Source organism: Coenobita brevimanus, chromosome 46 (genome assembly GCF_032717465.1).
Source record: "Coenobita brevimanus isolate Jiangsu-jjx chromosome 46, ASM3271746v2, whole genome shotgun sequence".
NCBI classification, from domain to species: Eukaryota; Metazoa; Arthropoda; class Malacostraca; order Decapoda; family Coenobitidae; genus Coenobita; species Coenobita brevimanus.
This window is the reverse complement of record NC_136999.1, coordinates 53,609,695-53,629,694: the sequence shown is the minus strand read 5'-3', so window position 1 is coordinate 53,629,694 and position 20,000 is coordinate 53,609,695.

Here is a 20,000-nt window from a genome sequence, read left to right as displayed (position 1 = left end):
ATTTCTTTCCCTTTTTTTCCTGTCTTTGTTTTTCCTTCTTCCTTGTTTGTCTAGTTTGTTTTGTTTTTTCCATTACTTTCTTTTTTCTTTCTTTATTTTTATTTTTTATTTTTTCTCTCAATTTTCTTTCCTTCAGTAAAATAATCGATCGTGGGATACTATCTTTCAGACGTCGTCGTTCTGAAAAGGTTATAGTTCCTAGAAAATTCGCCTATTGTGGAGAGAATAAGGGAATAATAATAATATTAATAATAATAATGATAATAATAATAATAATAATAATAATAATAAATTACAGTATTATTATTGTTATTATTATTTTTATTATTATTATTATTATTATTATTGTTGTTATTATTATTATTATTATTATTATTATTATTATTATTGTTATTGTTGTTATTATTATTGCTGTTGTTGTAATTAGTATTATTATTGCTGTTGTAATTAGTATTATTATTGCTGTTGTTGTAATTAGTATTATTATTGCTGTTGTTGTTCTTGCTGCTACTGTTGCTCTTCTGTTCCCATTCTCATTGGACGTGAACACCGTGGACTGCAGGCTGAGATTTCGCTTCTCTTGCAGTCCATCATCATCTTCCTTACTAGGGATAGGGAGGGACCTCAAGGACGTTTGTATAACCTGGAAACTCGTCCCCTCAGTTATATCCGTGTCAGAGTTTGAAGTTTTCCCCTGCAGAATGGAGCTTGAATTTGGCTCATTTTTGTATTTTTTTTCTTGGAAGGAACGGTTTGCGGGTTCCTGGCCTTGGGTTCCTTCTTCACTGAAAAAAAAAAAAAAATCCAGTCCTCTGCCATTTTTACTGTAACTTGACCTAAATCTGTCTTTCCATCTTGAATACTGAGTTGTAACAAAAGATTAGCACTCGAATATGATGATAGTCACGAAGAAGTGCACCGGGAAGGATGTGGAGCCGCTGCACTGTCTTTTTCTGCCACTGAGCTACGTGAAATAAGCTGCGAAAGGAAGAAAATCTGGGCCAAGTTAATGTGACAGGACTACAGCGATCAGAGGGTTGTATATCCTGTGTCTGACGTTAGCTTTACGAGAGTGCTAGAGTTGTCTTGCTCATGAGAGGGTTAGTAGTAAGAGTATTAACATTCGCTGGATCCTAGGCCTCACTCTCAGCTGAATAAAACCGTCTGATGGTAGCGAGAAATAACTAGAAAAATCACACTGGAAGAAAAGGTGGTGTTTCCCCAAGTTTGCGTATTATAGGGAAACACATAAATTTACATGTATTTGTAACGCGGAAGAATCGAACGTATCACAGCACCAACAGGCTAGAGGGCCCGTTCGAACCTAACTTGCTTCGAACCGTAACTGGGATCGAAGCTGAGCAGAATGCGTGCCTAAAGTGGAATGGATGCTTTGATGGCTGGTGGTCTTTCTCTCCGTCTCGTGTAGTTACTCGTCCATCAAATTACACCTACAGGGCTCTAGAACCACCTTAAAGGCCTTAGTTTTTAAAAATCAAAGGACATGCATCGAGATTTTAGGCCCAGGTAAATTTCCAGGCGAGTCATCACAATAATGAAGGCATGAGTCAGTGGCAAAGAGGGTCGTAGGAAGAGAGAAGAACACCACGAAGACAAAAACAAAAAAAAAACTCCTAAAATATTTTCCCCCGTGTAAACATCTTCGGTGTGAATGATGGAGAAATACTTAACCATTACCACGTCTATACATCCTCCTACCCCCACAAAGAGTGTATGAAGTATTTAATTAAGTATATCCGCCTACTGATAGTGTGTTTATTGTGGAGTTATAAGAGAATGATTTCGCCCTGTTTCCAAAAATGAACGCGGCCTTTTCGGCATGTGGGTGTCATTCATTCACTGAGGGTAATAGTGAATAAGATTATGAATTATTTAGTGGTTCTGTTATTCATTCCTTTCATCCCTTCTTCTTAATCTTTTCAGGCCGATGATCTGTCTCTTAACCCTCTCACGGTCGCGATTACTCTCGTTCACTGCAGCCAGTGCCAGACGATTTTCCTCAGTTCAGGATTAAGTTATTGGTGAGAGAGAGAGAGAGAGAGAGAGAGAGAGAGAGAGAGAGAGAGAGAGAGAGAGAGAGAGAAATGTAAAGGAGAAAGGTAGAAAGATACAAGAGGAAGAGAAGGAAGGGAGGAAGGAAGAGGGAAGGGTAGGAGGGATGGAATGAAGAGGGAAGGAAGGAAGGAAGGAAGGTGGGATGGGAATGAAACAAGAGGTAGGGAAGGAGGGAAGTAAGGAAGAGGAAAGGATGAACGAGGAGGGAAGGAATGGGAAGGAAGAGAAAGAGAAGGAAAAGAAGGGAAGGAAGGGAAGGGAAGGAGGGAGAGGGAGAGAAAAGTGAGGAAGAGGAAGGAAGAAGTTTGAAAGGAAGAAAGGAAGAGTGAAACAGAAGAGAAAGAAGGAAGGAAGGAAGAAGGGAGTGATATAGAAGGGAAAGGAAGAAAGGAAGGAAGGAAGGAAGAGAAGGGAAGAGGAAGAAGGAAGGAAGATTTCTCTGTCACTTCCAGCTGTCGTTCTCTTTGCCATCTTTTATCATTCTCTCTCTCTCTCTCTCTCTCTCTCTCTCTCTCTCTCTCTCATTTCTTCATTCACCTATCCTTTGCCTCCTTCCTTCTCTCTTTTTCCCTTCCTTCATATTTCATTTCCTTCCCCATTTGACTCCTTTAGCACTTGATCTCTCTCTCTCCTTCGTTTACTCACATCTTGCTTTATCGCTCCTTCACTTCCTTTATCTCTCTCCTTCTTTCCCTCCTTCTATCCTTCTTTCCCTCCTTCATTTTCTTGATTTCTTTCTTCCTTTCCTCTTTTCCTCCTCCTGTTTTTCTCTCTCTCTCACTTCTGTCCATCCATCCTTCCTTGTCACTTCTTTTTTCTTGTCTTTGCCATTGTTCCTTCCTTCCTTCCTTCCTTCCTTTCTTCTTTCCTTCCTTCCTTCATTCATTCATTGTTCCTTTCTTCCTTTCTCCATTCCTTCTTTACTCACCTCCCTCCTTCCTTCACGTCTACTATCCTTCCTTCCTTCCTACTTTCCTTCCTTTCTTCCTTCCTTCCTTCCTTCCCTCAAGCCCTCTCTCGTTCCTTCCTTTCATCTCTCCTGCCTTCCTTCCTTCCTTCCTTCCTTCCTTCAAGCCCTCTCTCGTTCCTTCCTTTCATCTCTCCTGCCTTCCTTCCTTTCTTCCTTCTCTTTTGCCCTCTCTTCTGCCATCCTTTCCTCTTTCCTTCCTTCCTTCCTTCCTTCCTTCTCTTTTCCCTTCCTTCCTTCCGTCTTTCCTTCCTTCCTCCCTTCCCTCCTGCCATCCTTCCCTCCTTCTCTCCTGCCTTCCTTCTTCCCTTCCCTCTCTTTCCTTCCTTCCTTCTTCCCTTCCCTCTCTTTCCTTCCTCCCTTCTGTCCTGCCTTCCTTCCCTCTTTCCTTCCTTCCTCCCTTCTCTCCCTCCTTCCCTCTCGGTCCTCCCTTCCTTCCCTTCTTCCTTCCTTCCCTCCATGCTTCCTTCTCGTTCGTTCGTTCCTTCCTTCCTTCCTTCCCTCCATCCTTCCCCCCTACCCCACAGAGGCTAATGAAGACAGAGTTGCCTTATTAATCCTTCTCCCTAATATAACCTACCTCAGAAATCCATCCCCATTCCCTCTCTCTCTCTCTCTCTCTCTCTCTCTCTCTCTCTCTCTCTCTCTCTCTCTATCTATCTATCTATCCATCTGTCTATCTATCGTAAGTCTATCAATATTTAGGTCAGTCTACCCAGAAAGGACCGTAAAATTATATGGCGCATTCATCAGTGTTACTCTCCTCTCCTCTCCTCTTCTTTCTCTTCTCTCCTCTCCTCTTCTTCCTCTCCTCTCCTCTGATCTGCTTTCTCTCCATCTCTTCCTTCCTCCAATGCTCACCTCTCTCCCTGGCCACTCCTCTCTTCTCTTTCCTCCTCTCTTCCCCTCTCTCTAATTTTTCCCATTGCTATTGATGATTCTCTCTCTGCTCTTTATCTTTTCTCATCCTCTCTTTCTTCTCTCCCTTTTTCCCACTTGCTCTCCTTTTCATTCTCTAGCTCAGGTGTACCATTCAGATATGCACCGCTGTGTCCACGAGGCTAATTACACCAACAAGGCAATTACCCGGCCTTCATTTAATAGCCATAATTATAAAAGAAAATTATCTGTGAGGGGGAATGGTGCAAGGGGGTGTGTGTGGGAGGGGGTAGGAGTTGGAGCGAGGGCAGCGAAATGGCAGGGGACAAGGCGACGTGGAGGTGATTTGTTTGTGGCCACCCCTAACGGGATTTAGGTGTCTGGCTATAGAGAGATAGATCGGTGGACGCGACTGACATTCTCTCTCTCTCTCTCTCTCACTTTTATGATTCATTCTTCCCTCACATCTTTATCTTTACTCTCTCTCTTTATCATTATTTTTATCGTCTCTTCCTTTATTCTCTCTCATTTTTCCCTCCTTTATCGTCTTTACTTTTCTCCCTTTCTTTCGCTTTCCTTGCTTCCTTGAATCATGTCTGCCTTGGACACGCTTGAGAGAGAGAGAGAGAGAGAGAGAGAGAGAGAGAGAGAGAGAGAGAGAGAAAGGGAGGGAGAGAGAGAGAGAGAGAGAGAGAGAGAGAGGAGAAAGTCAAGGAACGCTGTGTTGTTGATATTTTGAGATGATTGGAGATAATGAGAGGAAAAAAGATTGAGGGATTGATAAGGAGAGCATGTGTGAGTGAGAGGAAGGGGGAAAGGAGGCTGAGGATGAGATGGGGGGGGGGAAAGATAGGTATTTAGAGCTAGAAGGGATAGAGCTGGCTTTAATCAACCCCTTCAGTACGAGACGCCTTTACTAAGCTAGATAGTTTGGTTAGCAGAATGAATCGGTTAAAACAGACGTCACGCGTATTTCATCAGTTTTTACTTTCACGCTTCTAAGGCTCACCATCCACTCAGTAAAGCCGTCCCTGTCTATCTATCTATTGCCAGACGCCTTTATCCCGTAAGGGGTGGCCACAAACAAATCGCCTCCATGTCGCCCTGTCCCCCGCCATTTCATTGCCGTCTCGTGTCAAAGTAAAGCAGTAAAGATGACGCGACCGTGAGAAGTTAAAGATCATTATTATTTTTCTTTCTCTCTCTCTCTCTCTCTCTCTCTCGTACCGGCTAGCATCAAACTTTTTTTTTTTTCAAATGTAGAAGCCTGATTTTTTTTTTTTTTGGGGGGGGAAGACCCTGGTAGAAAATACAGAGTTAAAATAAAAAAGTGATATGGAAATTGGCGATGTAACCCCTTCAGCCCGATTATCTATTATTCTAGTTAATTTCTGCCACTTTCAGACGATTTGGCAGCACCCGAGAGTTTTATCTATCTATCTATAAATCTAATATCTATTTATCTGTCTATCTATCTATCTATATACCTATCTATCTACCTATCTGGCCATCTGTCTACCTACCTACCTATCTATCTATCTATTTGTCTATCAGTCTTTTTTTTTTATGCGAGGAAGAAGGAGCCAAAGGCCATGAGCCCGCAGTAACAGTTCCCTCCAAGAGAAAAACAAAATACAAGAGAGAGCCAAATTCAAGATCCGATCATTTTGAGATGCCTGGACACACTGCGTTTGAAAGACTGGAGATCATAGGCAGCAGAAAATACAGACAGAGGGAGACAGTTCCAGAGCTGACCTGTTGCATAAATGAAAGACTGGGAGTAACGGTTAACTCTTGCATTAGAGAGTTGGACAGAAAAGGGATGAGAGTTTGCTGCCAGACGGGTGCTACGCGCCCGTCGTAGAGGTGGAGGAATGCAAGCAGACAGTTCAGAGGAGCAGTGACCATTAAAGTAGCGATAGAAATGAGATAAAGATGCAACAGTGCGGCGAAGAGACAGAGGTTGAAGGGAGTCAGTAAGAGGAGGAGAGTTAATGAGACGAAAAGCCTTTGACTCCACCCTATTGAGAAGGGCTGTATGTGGAGAGCCTCCCCACACATGAGAGTTGTACTCCACACAGGGGCGGATAAAACCCCTGTATAGAGTCAACAATTGTGCAGGGGTAAAGAAAGAGCGGAGTCGGCTTAGCACACCCAATCTCTTGGAAGCAGATTTTACAAGAGATGTAATATGATCTTTCTAAGATAAGTCCCAAGTAAATGAAACCCCAAGCATGTTCAAGGATGATGCAGGATTAAGCTGAATATTATTAAAACATTAATGGGTATACCTGTGGAAGATTTTGTCGGGTTGATAGGTGTAAGAAATGAGTCTTAGATGCATTAAAAACAACCATATTATTTTTACCCCAGTCAGAGATACGAGCCAAGTCAGACATTAGGTGTGCCATAGCCTCATCCCTTATTTGTTGAAGCAACTGTTGAGATGGGCGTTGCGGGAACCGAATGGAAAGGTGAAGGGTGGAGTCATCAGCGTATGAGTGGATAGGGTTAGATGTACAGCTTAGAAGATCATTGATGAACAAAAGGAAGAGAGTTGGTGATAGGACAGAGCCCTGAGGAACACCACTGTTGATAGCTCTAGGAGAAGAACGATGGCCGTCTACAACAGCGGCTATAGAACGACCAGAAAGGAAGCTAGCGATGAAGGCACAGATAGAAGAATAGAAACCGTAGAAGGGCAGTTTGGAAATTAAAGATTTATGCCAGACTCGATCGAATGCCTTTGAGATGTCAAGTGCAATGGCAAAGCTTTCGCCAAAGTCCCGAAAGGAGGATGACCAGGAGTCTGAAAGGTAGGTGAGAAGATCGCCAGTGGAGCGTCCCTGACAGAACCAGTACTGACGATCAGAAAAAAGGTTGTGATAGGAAAGATGCCTTAAAATTTTTCTATTGAGAATTGACTCGAAGACTTTTGAAATACAGGACGTTAAAGCAATTGGACGATAGTTGGAGGGTTGGGAATGGTCACCCTTCTTTGGGACTGGCTGAATGAGAGCAAACTTCCAGCAAGAAGGAAAGGTACAAGTTGACAGACAAAGGCGAAAGAGTTTGTCTAGGCAGGGTGTAAGCACAGTAGCACAGTTCTTGAGAACAACAGGAGGGACTCCATCAGGCCCATATTTATCTATCAGTCTATCTACCTATCTATTATCTATCTATCTGGCCATCTATCTATCTATCAGTCTATCTACCTACCTATCTATCTATCTATTTATATATCTACCCATCAGCCTTTTTATCTGTCAGTCTATCTATCTACCTATACATCTGTCTATCTATCTATCTGTCTATCTATCTATCTATCCATCAGTCTATTTATCAGTCTGTCTACTTATCTATCCATCTATCTATCTTTCTATCTATCTATCAGTCTATCTACCTATCTATCTATTTATTTATCTATCAATCAGTGTATTTATCAGTTTACTTATCTATCTATTTACTTATCCATCTATCTATCTATCTATCTATCTATCTGTCTACAGTATCTATCGATGGGGTTAGAGGAAGCATCTATTAATCCCTCCACAGCCTGATTTCTTTCCCTCAGCTGAATAAAATCGTCTGAAAATAATAAGAATAAAGTGAACTAAATCCCACTTTACTGAGGGATTTATTGCTCTGTATTTTAACCCTCTGTGTAATCCATGCCTAAGTCAGGGGATTTTCTTCAGCTGATGGTGAGGACTGGAGTCTGGGAGTGTTAATCCCTTTAGAATAATCCCTCTTGAGCTGAGGAGATTTAGCCCGTGTTTCTAATCTCCTTCGGGATTACTTAACGCCTTTTCATCAGCGATTTATTCCTATTTTGCAGATTACACTGGCCATGTGGAGAGGATGGTGAGTGAGACTGACGAGGAGAGTGTGTGTGAGTGAGGTAGAGGGGGAGAGGGAGGGGGAGGCCAAGGATGAGATGGAGGGATGGAGAGGTATATGAGAGAAGGGGTGTGTGTGTGTGCTGGGAGCAAGGCAGTGAAATGGACATGGAGGCGATTTGTTTGTGGCCACCCCTTACGGGATTAAGGCGTCTGGCAATAGATAGATAGACATTTTATCTCTTTTAGGTTACTGATAAGAAATTTGGCGAGACTAGATATTTATTATAGAAGAGAGAATTCATGTGTACTCTGCTGAATAAATCGCTAAGGGAAAAGTTTTACGGTGTCCCCAGAAGGATTTACGATACAGCACAGAATGTAGTGGTATTGTTGTTTTTTATGTTAAACTTGTTGTTGTTGTTGTTGTTGTTGTTATTGTTATTGTTGATGTTATTTTGTAATTGTCATTGTTGTTATTGTTATTATTATTGTTATTATCGTTATTGTTACTCTTGTTATTGTTGTTGTTATTATTGTTATTCTTGTTATTGTTGTTGTTATTATTGTTATTCTTGTTATTGTTGTTGTTGCTCTATAGTCATCTGGCCTTAAATACTGTGGACTGCAGGCTGAGATTTCCCTTCTTCCTCAACCCACCAGCCTCTTTGGGGGCGAAGGGGAGGAAGCTGAGGGACCAGGCAGCTCCTGTGCGTGTTACGTAGGTGCCACCACGTGAAGGCGTCCCTCTCCTGCACCCGGTGTGAATAACAGGAGTATTGTAAGAGACTGAGTAGCTTGGAGCCGTAACACCTCTTCTTAATTGATTTATTTTGCACACCTTTACATATTACCTGTATATCTCACTTTAATATATAGTTTACATCAGATATATACAAAAGGATATTAAGGTTCAGTGTCCAGAATGAATCGCTAAAGAAAAGGCATTAAGGAGACTCCAAATTCACTGGCGAGGTCGAGGGGAAAATATTTGGGGGAAATTCCTGGCTTCTGGGGAATTGCAGGGAAAGTCTTGGTGTGGGAGAATTTGTGGAGGTTCGGTATTTGACCCCTGAGAGAGAGAGAGAGAGAGAGAGAGAGAGAGAGAGAGAGAGAGAGAGAGAGAGAGAGAGAGAGAGAGGAAATGAAAGTTAGTTCTGTATTAACCAACATGATATCAGGCAGTGTGTTTCATATTGCAGTCATCTCTCTCTCTCTCTCTCTCTCTCTCTCTCTCTCTCTCTAAACATATTCTAAGCAACATAGGAGGCTTCGTAACACCTCTTCCTAAGCGATTTATTTAGCGTATTAACCTAAGCATTCTCCTCCGTATTACAAGTACTGTTTTAATATCTTCCTGTCTGTCTGCCTGCCTGCCTCTCTCTCTCTCTCTCTCTCTCAAAAAAAAAAAAAAAAAAAAAAAAATCTAAGCACCATAGGAGGCTTCGTAACACCTCTTCCTAAGCGATTTATTTAGCGTTCTAACCTAAGCATTCTCCTCTGTATTACAAGTACATTTTAATATCGTCTCCCCCCCCCCACTTTCATGCAAGGAAACAGCGAAAGCAAAGAAAAAGTGAAAGCCAAGGAGAAAGAGAACGGAGGAAGGAAAGATTATGGAAACAGAAAACGAAGGGAAAAGAAACTGCTAAAGGGGAAGCTAAAGCAAAATGGAAATGAAATGAATGGAAGAGAAGAAAGACATGGTAATAAATAAAAAAGGGTAAAATAAAAGTGAGTAAAGGGAAAGGGAGAGAGAAGGGAAGGAAGAGATGAAGGAAATGGAGAGAAAGGGAAGGAAGAGAGGATGTGAAAGCAAAGAAGAAAGGTAAAAGCTAAAGAAAAAAAGAAAATAAAAATAAAGGAGAAGATAACATGCAGAAAAGGATGGATGAAACCAGACATAAACTTAATGATTTTCAGTAACATTCCTAATCTGAGGAAGAGGAGGAGACGAGCGAGGAGGAGGAGGAGGAGATGGAGAAGGGGGAGAGAGGAGGAGGAGGAGGAGGAGGAGGAGGAGGAGAGAAAGCACGGAAAGAGGAGGAGGAGCAAGAGTAGGATGAAAAGTAGGAGGAAGACTATTAGAGGTAAGAGAAGGTGCTGGAGTTTTAAAAGAAACAAGAGACGGAGGTGATGGTAAAAGAAGAGAAGGAGGAGGAAGAGGAGGAGGAGGAGGAGGAAAAGAAGAGAAGTAGGAAGAGAAGGAGGAGGAGGAGGAGGAGAAGGAAGAGGAAGAGGAAGGAGAAGAAAAACTGTATACAAATGAGACACAGACTAAGGTGATGAAGCGACGGAGGAACACAGAAAAAGTTAAAATGAATTTCTCGGAAGCAACAGATTAGAGTGCAAGGTGGGGGCCAGACAGCCTGTCGTACTCTCCATCCATCCATCCATCCACCCATCCATCCATCCATCCCTCCATCCACCCATCCATCCATCCATCCCTCCATCCATCCATCCATCCATCTATCCATCCACTCACTCATAAATCCATCCATCCATCCAACCATCCATCTGTCCACTCATTCATTCATCCATCCATCTATCCATCAATTCATCCATCCATCCATCTATCCACTTATTCATCCATCCATCCACTCATCCACTCATCCATCCATCCATCCATCCACTCATTCATCCATCCATTCCAGTATCACCCCATTAGAAGGCAGGGGGTCATGGATTAGGCTATTCCATCCACGTATTTAAGCCGAAAGTGACCTGTTGCCCTACTCTGAGCGGCATTATGTAGACAGTAAACCCTAACCACTCTTCTGAACTGGATCCTTATGAGGCACATCCGACTGGAGCGCCTCAACTCACTAGACAACAAGGCGACTTATTTACCTTTTAGCAAAAGAAATACAGGTATCTCTCATGGTGAATAAAATCGTCAACAGGTAATAAGGATTAACAAAGGTAAGGCGCTGATTCTGACTGACGTGAGCCAAGCAAATCACCATCACGTCGCCTCATCATCCGTAATCAGTCTGCCTTTTCTCCATCCCCTACCACTCTCATTCATATACCTATCCACCTCATCTCCTCACCTCACAATCGGTCACCCTCTCCCTTCTCCCTCCCACACATACACCCTCTCTCCCTTCGCTGCACATGCCCATATACCTATCCACCTCATCTCTTCACCTCATTCTCGGTCTACCTCTCCCTTCTCCCTCCCACGCATACACCCTCTCTCCCTTCGCTGCACATGTCCATACCATCTCAGTGTACTCATCCAAATGTTTTCAAGTACTCAGACAAGTTTAAGTATATTTGTGGTAATCTCGTGGCCTTGGACACCCACCTGCAGGCATAGTTAATATACACTTAAGGTTCCCCCTAAGTGGTAGGTGGTGGCGACCATCATCCACTCACTTGACGTAGTGCTGCCTACTTCTTCCTTAGCCTTTATCATTCTTTTTCTGTGCCTGCCCTCCTCTCTTCCTGTTTCTCCTATCTTTCTTGTCACTTGTTATTGCTTTTCTTTCCTTTACAGGTGGCGTTACATTGAGTGACAAGCCAAATGGTTTCCTGTAAGCCAAGAAAAAATTTACAACGCTGGGTGGTAACCATATAACCAACCCATACGTGCCCCTTACGTGTCAACAAGTGGGTTGGTGGAGGGTTAGTGCCCCTCCCCGTAAAAGAAATAACTCAAAGTCAAATGGTCACCCCTTACGGAATTATGGCGTCTGGCAATAGATAGATAGATAGGTTCCCCGCCTTTTGATCGACTTCTGAAAATGCCCAGTTCCTATTTATTTATGTATCTATTTTATTTATTGATTTATTTTAATGTCCATGTATCCGAATGGGTAAAATGGGGGGTTGTAAAAAAAAAATTGACGGTATATTTAACTCTCCAAATTCGAAATATCTCGTCAAATTTAGTTCTTGTAAAAATCAATAAAGATACCAAAAAATAAAATGTAAAATGTTTCCTAGTGAGTGAAGTTATAAGGATGATTTTACTTTTGAATATACTGTAGTGTTCGACCTTACGCTAGAGTGCCATAAAGGTTAAGGGCTTGGAAGCTGAGGGTAGGAGCAAGCACACACACACACACACACACACACACACACACACACACACACACACACACACACACACACACACACACACACACAAGGTAATTAGACAAGAAATCTTTATCTACCTTAATTGCACAATAAATTTCCCAGGTAAGTGAGAAACCCCGGTGTGAGTGCGTGTGTGTGTGTGTGCTTTGCGAGTATATATCACTTGTTGTGCGTGAACGCTTCCTGAGTTTGCGTCTGTGTGCGTTTATGTGTATGTGTGTATGCATGGGACTGCGTCTAAAAGCGTGTGTTTTTCCTAAAGGCTCTTTGTATGTAAATGTGCATCTGTGCGTGTACGTGCCTTTGTCTGGTGCTGTGTATGTGCGTTTTAGGTGAATTTTTCCGTGTGTGTGCGTGTGTGTGTGTGTGTGTGTGTGTGCGTGTGTGTGTGTGTGTGTGTGTGTGTGTGTGTGTGTGTGTGTGTGTTTTACTCTGAGCATAGACTTCACCATCCAATCCCTAAGCTCCAACAATCCTACACATCACACTCCTCCACATTCAGTTCTTCGATCCTAATAATACCACCCTTCACTTTATCGCCTCCTGGTGTTCTGGTGTTCCCTCGACTGGTATGATGGTGTAAGCGGGGAAACGTCTTTATATATTACTAGGTCACCTCTGGGATTGCAAAAGTCTGCACAGAAAGAAGTTCAGATCATCAAATTGTTTCGTGTCCTTACCTGCGATCGAACTACCGTCCTTTTGAACCGTAGAAAATTTGCCTAACCACTTGACTACCATCATTAATACGCCTGCCTTGTGATTCTATTGTTTTTATGAATATTATTAGGATCTATGCGTCTGTGTCAATATTTTCATTAATGTATACACTTTCTAACTTGGCCTAAAACCGCCCTCTCACTCTATCTTCAATGCAGAGATGTAACAATAGGTCAGGGATAGAATGCAATGCTAGTCACGAAGAGGTGCTATGGGAAGGATGTAGAGCAATGCTAGTCACGAAGAGGTGCTATGGGAAGGATGTAGAGCAATGCTAGTCACGAAGAGGTGCTATGGGAAGGATGTAGAGCAATGCTAGTCACGAAGAGGTGCTATGGGAAGGATGTAGAGCAATGCTAGTCACGAAGAGGTGATATGGGAAGGATGTAGAGCCTGTCTTATTCTGCCACTGAGCTACGTGAAATAATCTGGAAAAGGACGAAAATCTAGGCCAAGTTAGAGTAAAAAAAACAGCCATCAACTCTTCCCAGCTAAAAAAATTTCTGATATGACTAAATGATATTCCTTAGTTTTTACAATGAAGGAGCCACGTCTATAATAACTCCTTTACCACTAATATAACTCTATTTCATTCATTCGCTACTACGGACGATTTTATTTAGTCGAGATTTTGAGAAGTAAAGGGATCAGTTTTACACTTCCTGAACTCCTTTACTACCTGGGGCTTTACTTAGCTGAATAAAATCGTCTAGAGGCAGGAGGAAGGAGATTTGAAACAAGACTAACTTTCATTGAAGGATTTACTTGTTGCTTAATTCCGTAGACTAAATCTGTGGTAATTGGCACGTGAATTGTATCTTGAATTTGTATATTTCTTTCAGGGGCAACGCAACGTAAGGAGATTAAGCGCAAAGGAAGAAGCAGACAGAGATCGAGCACTGCCACCAACATCAACACCATCTAATGTAAAGTATTTATTCCAAAAACATCACCACCACTATCACCACCACCACTATCACCACCACCACCACCATCATCATCATCATCATCGTCATCATCATCATCTTCATCATCATCATCATCATCATCATCATCATCGTCATCATCATCATCGTCATCATCATCATCATCATCATCATCATCATCATCATCATCATCATCATTATCGTCATTATTATTATTATCATCATCATTCAAAGCAAGAAAGGAGGGATGCACAAAAGGTAGAAGACAGTGAATATATCCAATCTATCTATCTATCTATCTATCTGTCTATCTGTCTATCTATCTATCTATCTGTCTGTCTATCTGCCCATCAATCTCTATCAGTCTCTGTCTATATATATCTATCTATTTTTATCTCTATCTGTCTATCTATCTATCTGTCCCTATCGTTCTATCTATCTATTTATCTATGTGTGTAACTATCTATCTAACTCTCTGTCTGTCTATCTATCTGTCTATTTTTGGTACTCTTCGCACGGCACATCATCCTCCAGTACATACACATACACTACCTCTCAACACCTCATTCTCGGTCGCCCTCTCCTTCTCCTCTCAGCTATCTCACTTCCCTCATGTTAGTCTCTCACGCCCCTCCTAATTCTTGGTCTCCCTGTCCTCCTCTTATCTCACTCTCCCGTGCTCTCCTTGGCAGTCTCACATCCCATCTCATTCTTAGTCTTCCTCTCCTCCTCCCAGCCACCTCACTCCAATGCAGTGGCCTTAACATTCATTCACTGAATTGATGACGTGAAGGAGACAGTGTTGTTTATTATTATTATTATTATTATTATTATTATGTGGTAGGTGGGGGCGCTCACCATCCACTCACTCGATGTAGTGCTGCTCTCGGGTGTCTGCCCTTTCCTCTCTTCCATGCTTCTTTCCTTCCATCCTCTTCTTTCTTTCCTTCATTCTTTCCTCGTCCTTCTGCCTACGGGTGACTTTACAGTCCCTCTTCTGTCTTTCTTTCCTTTATTCTTTTATCTTCCTTCAGCCTGTGGGTGACTCTACACTGAGTGACAAGCCAAATGGTTTCCTGTATACCAGAAAACCATTTACTACGCTGGGTGGTAACCATATAACCAGATTTTGGCGCCTGGTGGTTTAGTGAGTAATTACGGAGATCCAATCGGATCGAGCCGGTGCAGGTTTATATCCAAGGGGTGGTTGGGGTTTATTGCTCACGTAATGCCACTCAGGGATGAGTGAGGCTGGTCACTCTCATCTTAAATGTCAGGACCAACTTGCCTAGCCTCGGGTTGCTACGTTCCTCATGGGGCAACGTAGGATTGGATGATGAATGAATGAATGATTATTATTATTATTATTATTATTTTCTTCTTCTTCTTCTTCTTCTTATTATTATTATTATTATTATTATTATTATTATTAATATTTCTCTCTCATCTTAAATGTCAGGACCAACTTGCCTAGCCCCGGGCTCCTATGCACCTCATCGGGCAACGTAGGATTGGATGATGGACGGATGGATGGATTATTATTATTATTATTTTTATTAGTATTATTACTTTTATTATTACCACTACTACTACTACTACTACTACTACTACTGCTAATAATAATAATAATAATAATAATAATAATAATAATGATAATGCTAATAATAACAAGAACAACTACAACAACAACAACAACAATAATAATAATAATAATAATAATAATAATAATAATAATAAACTCTAAGTGCTATTCGTTTTTAGCTCACCATCCTTAACACATTATTTTTATCATTATTTTTATAGTCTTGATTGTTAAAGTATATCACATTAATTATTCTATTAATTAAGAAGTTCTATTATTTCATCTATCGTCTTTAATAGAAACTGTGTATCAGAAAATATTTACTCATTCCATTTATAACTTTTTTTTTTTTTTTTAGGAAATTGCGTCTACCACACCCACGCTTGGAAAACACAAAGGAGTTCTCTGTTGGCTGAGCACCTGCCCTGCCAAGCTTATTCTTCAAGGCGACCTGAGAGCGAGGGAGCACAGTGTTTTATATGCATGAGCTACTGAAGAACGCATTTAAAGCGTGACTGTGAGGGGGTTTCTCTTAGCTGCTGCATGAAATCGTCCTCCTGTAGTCAGAATGAGTTAAAAAGACATAAGAGGATAAGTGAGATTTTACTCAACCCCTGCACAGTGGAGATCTGGTCTACACTCTCCATAATCCTTGCGTGAAACAGGATTATCAAAACAAAGTGACAGATATGAATAGATTAAGCTCAGCCCTCTGAGTGTGAGCGGTCTAGCTGAGTAAAATGAGTCAGCAACACGACTGAAAAATAGAAATAAGTCAGCAGAGACAAAGCTAAGATATAAACAATACCTTCAGGCATAGAGGAAAGAAAAACTACTCGAGAGTAATCCAGTATCAGTTGCCTTAAATGGAGTGCAGCAATGGTGGTTTTGTGACCCTAAGTTTACTATGAAGAGTGTAGGAAAGACGAACATGAATATTAGATGAGAAAAATGAGCCTGAATTAAATATTACCTGATGAAAGTGGAAATTGCTGGCAAATATCGATGTGAATACCTGTTCCGTGGAGTATTAATAGTGTGTGAAATATCCAGTCGTGAAAACTTAAACCCCAAGCAGAGAAATGCACTGATAACTGATAATTTAGCCACAGTTTTCAAGTAGCAGGTATTTTACGGACACAAATCTGCTATTGGACTAAAACTGCCATCTCTCCACCTTGAATACTAACCTGTAACAAGAGATAGACACTGGAATATGGTGCTAGTGAAGAAGAATTGTTGTGGAAAGGATCTAGAGCTACAGTATTGTCTTATCTTGCCTCTGAATTGAGAGAAAAATACTTCAGGAGGAGAAAATGCAGTTAAGAAAAAGTGTAGGAACGACATATCAGCGGGAGATACATACCGTTTCTGACACCAATTACTTGAAAATGATGGTAATATTATCGAGTATTTTTTAACATAGCATTTACGCAAACACTGTCTTTTTACCATTTGCTAGAAAATACTTGTAATCATAGAAAGTTAGATACGTTTGGAAGAAAAAAATATTAGTTACCAGTGAAGTTAGCCACAGTGAGTATAGCACTTAATTAGAAAACTTGCTTAGAAAATACTGTAGTTACTGGAAGGAGCCTAAGTTGCGAGATGTAATTACCAGATAGAAGGAAGAAAAGCAAGATATTAGGAACTACCCTCAAAGTAACGAAAAGGAGCGACAATGACATATACCTGTGTGTGGGGAAGAAGAGTGTCACAGTAACGTTAATCTGCAAAGGAACAAGGAACAATCAGTATTATTTGTACCAGGAAATTACTTATACTTAATTCATCTGTGTAAAAAAATGTAAAAAACTTGAGCTGATTTGTAGGAGCTGAAATACTGAAGTTAACTTTATAAGAAACTGAAAACTTAAATGATTGATATAAAGGAAAGAATGTATTTGAATTTACTTGTGCTTGAAGGAGAATATATATAGTTCTGTTTGTGTAATGGACAGAAAATACTTATAGGTATGTATGTAAGGAAGATATCAGCATACGAACTTTAAAATATCTTGTTTTATCTTCATAGCGATTAAAAAAAAAAAAAAAGGTCTGAGAAAAGGATAGCGTGGAAAATTTTGCCTTTCTGCTCAGCAACTTTCTCTACAGCCAAAGATGGGAGTGCGAAGGCCTAAGTCAGCGGTTCCCGAGTCAGCAGTACCCAAGTTAGCAGTACCCGAGAGTGAGTCAGCATTACCAGAGTCAGCATTACCCGAGTGTGAGTCAGCAGTAACCGAGTCAGCAGTGCCCGAGTGTGAGTCAGCAGTAACCGAGTCAGCATTACCCGAGTGTGAGTCAGCAGTTTTCGAGTATGAATTAACGACACCCAAGTCAGCAGCACTTGAGTCGGCAGTACCCGAATGTGAAGCAGCTATCACCTCTGAGTCACCTAGATCAGAGCATGGCTGTCTTATGCAAATATATGAGTCACTTTCGCAATCTTGTGACTCATTTACGCAAAACCACAACATGCGTACGTTAATCTTAAACCACAACATGCGTACGTTAATCTTAAACCCAGATACGCATACCCATGACCCCCAAATACGCATTCATGACGACGCCGTTACACAGTCTACCAGTCCACTAACGCCGTCTCATGACCAAGCTGCGCCAAATCCTTATCAACCCACGGCAACTCATCACCAGGGTATGCCAACTCCCAACCCACTAGCGTCACTTCAAGACCAATGCACACGAAATGTTTACCAAGTGGAGGCAACTTATGTTCAACTTTTGCCAGTTCTCAAAGTTCCGTCGCTAAGTCTTGACCAACAAACGGCAGATCATGACAAACTTGCGCCAAACCTCCACCAGCATATGACACCTCCAAACCCACGGGCGCCAATTCATAGCCAAGTGACACCAAATATCCACCAGCGTATGCCAGGTACAGACACGCGTATGCCAAATAAAACCCTACTCCCGTGCTCACAAACTCTTATACCAGTGACAGACTCTAGCATATCAGTTATAAATCTTCTTTCACTGATTCACAACCCATGGTCCTTGAATCTGAATCTAGTGAACCCCCAAGAACCATCGCTATGTCTGTGTTCTGAACCCCTCACGCCAGACCTAGAGCTCCTATCCACATGCCAAGCGGAGACCAGAGGAGACCGGAGGCGGGGAGAGAAGAGATATGAGCAAGGAAGGGGAGAAGGAAGAAGAGAGCTACGAAAGGGAAAGGGAAAGCGAGGAGAGGGAGAGGGAAGCAGAGGTGGGGAAAGACAGGGAGAAGGCCGAAGATGTGCTGACAGAAACCAAAGACAGGAAGAAGGAAGAAGCCCAGACAGACAAGAACGAGGACAGGAAGCCAAAGGTAAAGCCCACAATATACGAGACCGAGAAGAGGAAGAAGGAAAAAGAGATCCTGGCAGTCGAGACGGAGGACAAGAGGAAGGGAAGACGAGCGCTAAAAGAAGAAACCAAGGACAAGAAGAGGGAAAAAGAAATCAAAGACAAGGAGGAATCAGAGCCCAGGGAAAGGAACTAAGAAATCCAAACAAAGAACAAGGACTGAGTGAAGAAAGAAGAACCCAAGAACAGGGACAGGGAAGAAGCGGTCCGTGTCTAGCGTCCCTCTGGTCCACCTACGTAAATGGACCGCACCGCAATCTCTGGTCCAGCAAGGTCAGACACGCACAGGTGGGACTCAAAGGTACAATACTGCCTTTCCTCGTGGCGGTGCTTCTGGTCCTTCCTGCTTCCGCCATTGCAGACTCAGGTAAGAGGGACCTTTATTTAAGCAATTTTAATTTCCATTACCTTATTCTTTATTTTATACCTGGACAAAATGATTCTGATATGAATTAATTAGACTTACCCTTCCTACCTTTAGATGATATATTTTTTTTTTTATCTGGACCAGCCTTCATAAATAGTTCATTGTAAATTTGGAACAATGGAAATTTTTGTAGCAATATTTCAATAATTTCTGAGGAGTTAGCAGCCAAAGAGAAAAGTAAAAAAATAAAAGAATATATAAGTGAATTTTCTATACATGATTAATTTCAGTATTTAGATATAATTATTCATCCAGACTTTCTTTGAGTCAAGTTTTTAGGGTTTTTGGAGATTCCGCAACACGTACTCATTAGCGATTCATTCTGCACACTACACCTGAATATTCCCCACACTACACCTGAATATTCCCCACACTACACCTGAATATTCCTCACACTACACCTGAATATTCCCCACACTACACCTAAATATTCTCCACTACACCTGAATATTCCCCACACTACACCTGGATATTCCCCACACTACACCTGGATATTCTCTCTCATGTTACCGACGCATATTTTATCGATGCTGAGAATACAAATAACATGCAAAAACGTATTAGGATGTAAGCAAAATAAATCGCTAGAGAACCAGTGTTAGGAAGACTGTACGGAAGGGGAAGAGAAAAGTGGCAGTGTTTGAGAGAGGGAAGAAGGGGATGAGGGAGGGAGGATGAAAGGAAAGGGGAAAGGGGAAAAGGTAGGGACGGGGAGAGGGGAGGGGAAGGAAGGGGTTGGAAGAGAAAGGGAAGAGGCAGCAGGTGAGTGGGGGGGAGTGGCAGGAGTGGGAGGGGGAGGGAAAGAGGAGAAGGGATAAATGAGAAGGAGGAGGAAAAGAAAGCGACAGCAGAGAATTTCATCGTGTTTTCTTTGCGTAAAATTTTCATCGCTATATTGAATACTGAACAGCAACAAGAGATAAACACTAGAATACGATGCTAGTCACAAAGAAGTGCTATGGATTGGATGGATATAAACGCTAGAATATACTGCTAGTCGCGAAGAAGTGCTATGGAGCGCATGGATATAAACGCCAGAATATACTGCTAGTCGCGAAGAAGTGCTATGGAGTGGATGGATATAAACGCCAGAATATACTGCTAGTCGCGAAGAAGTGCTATGGAGTGCATG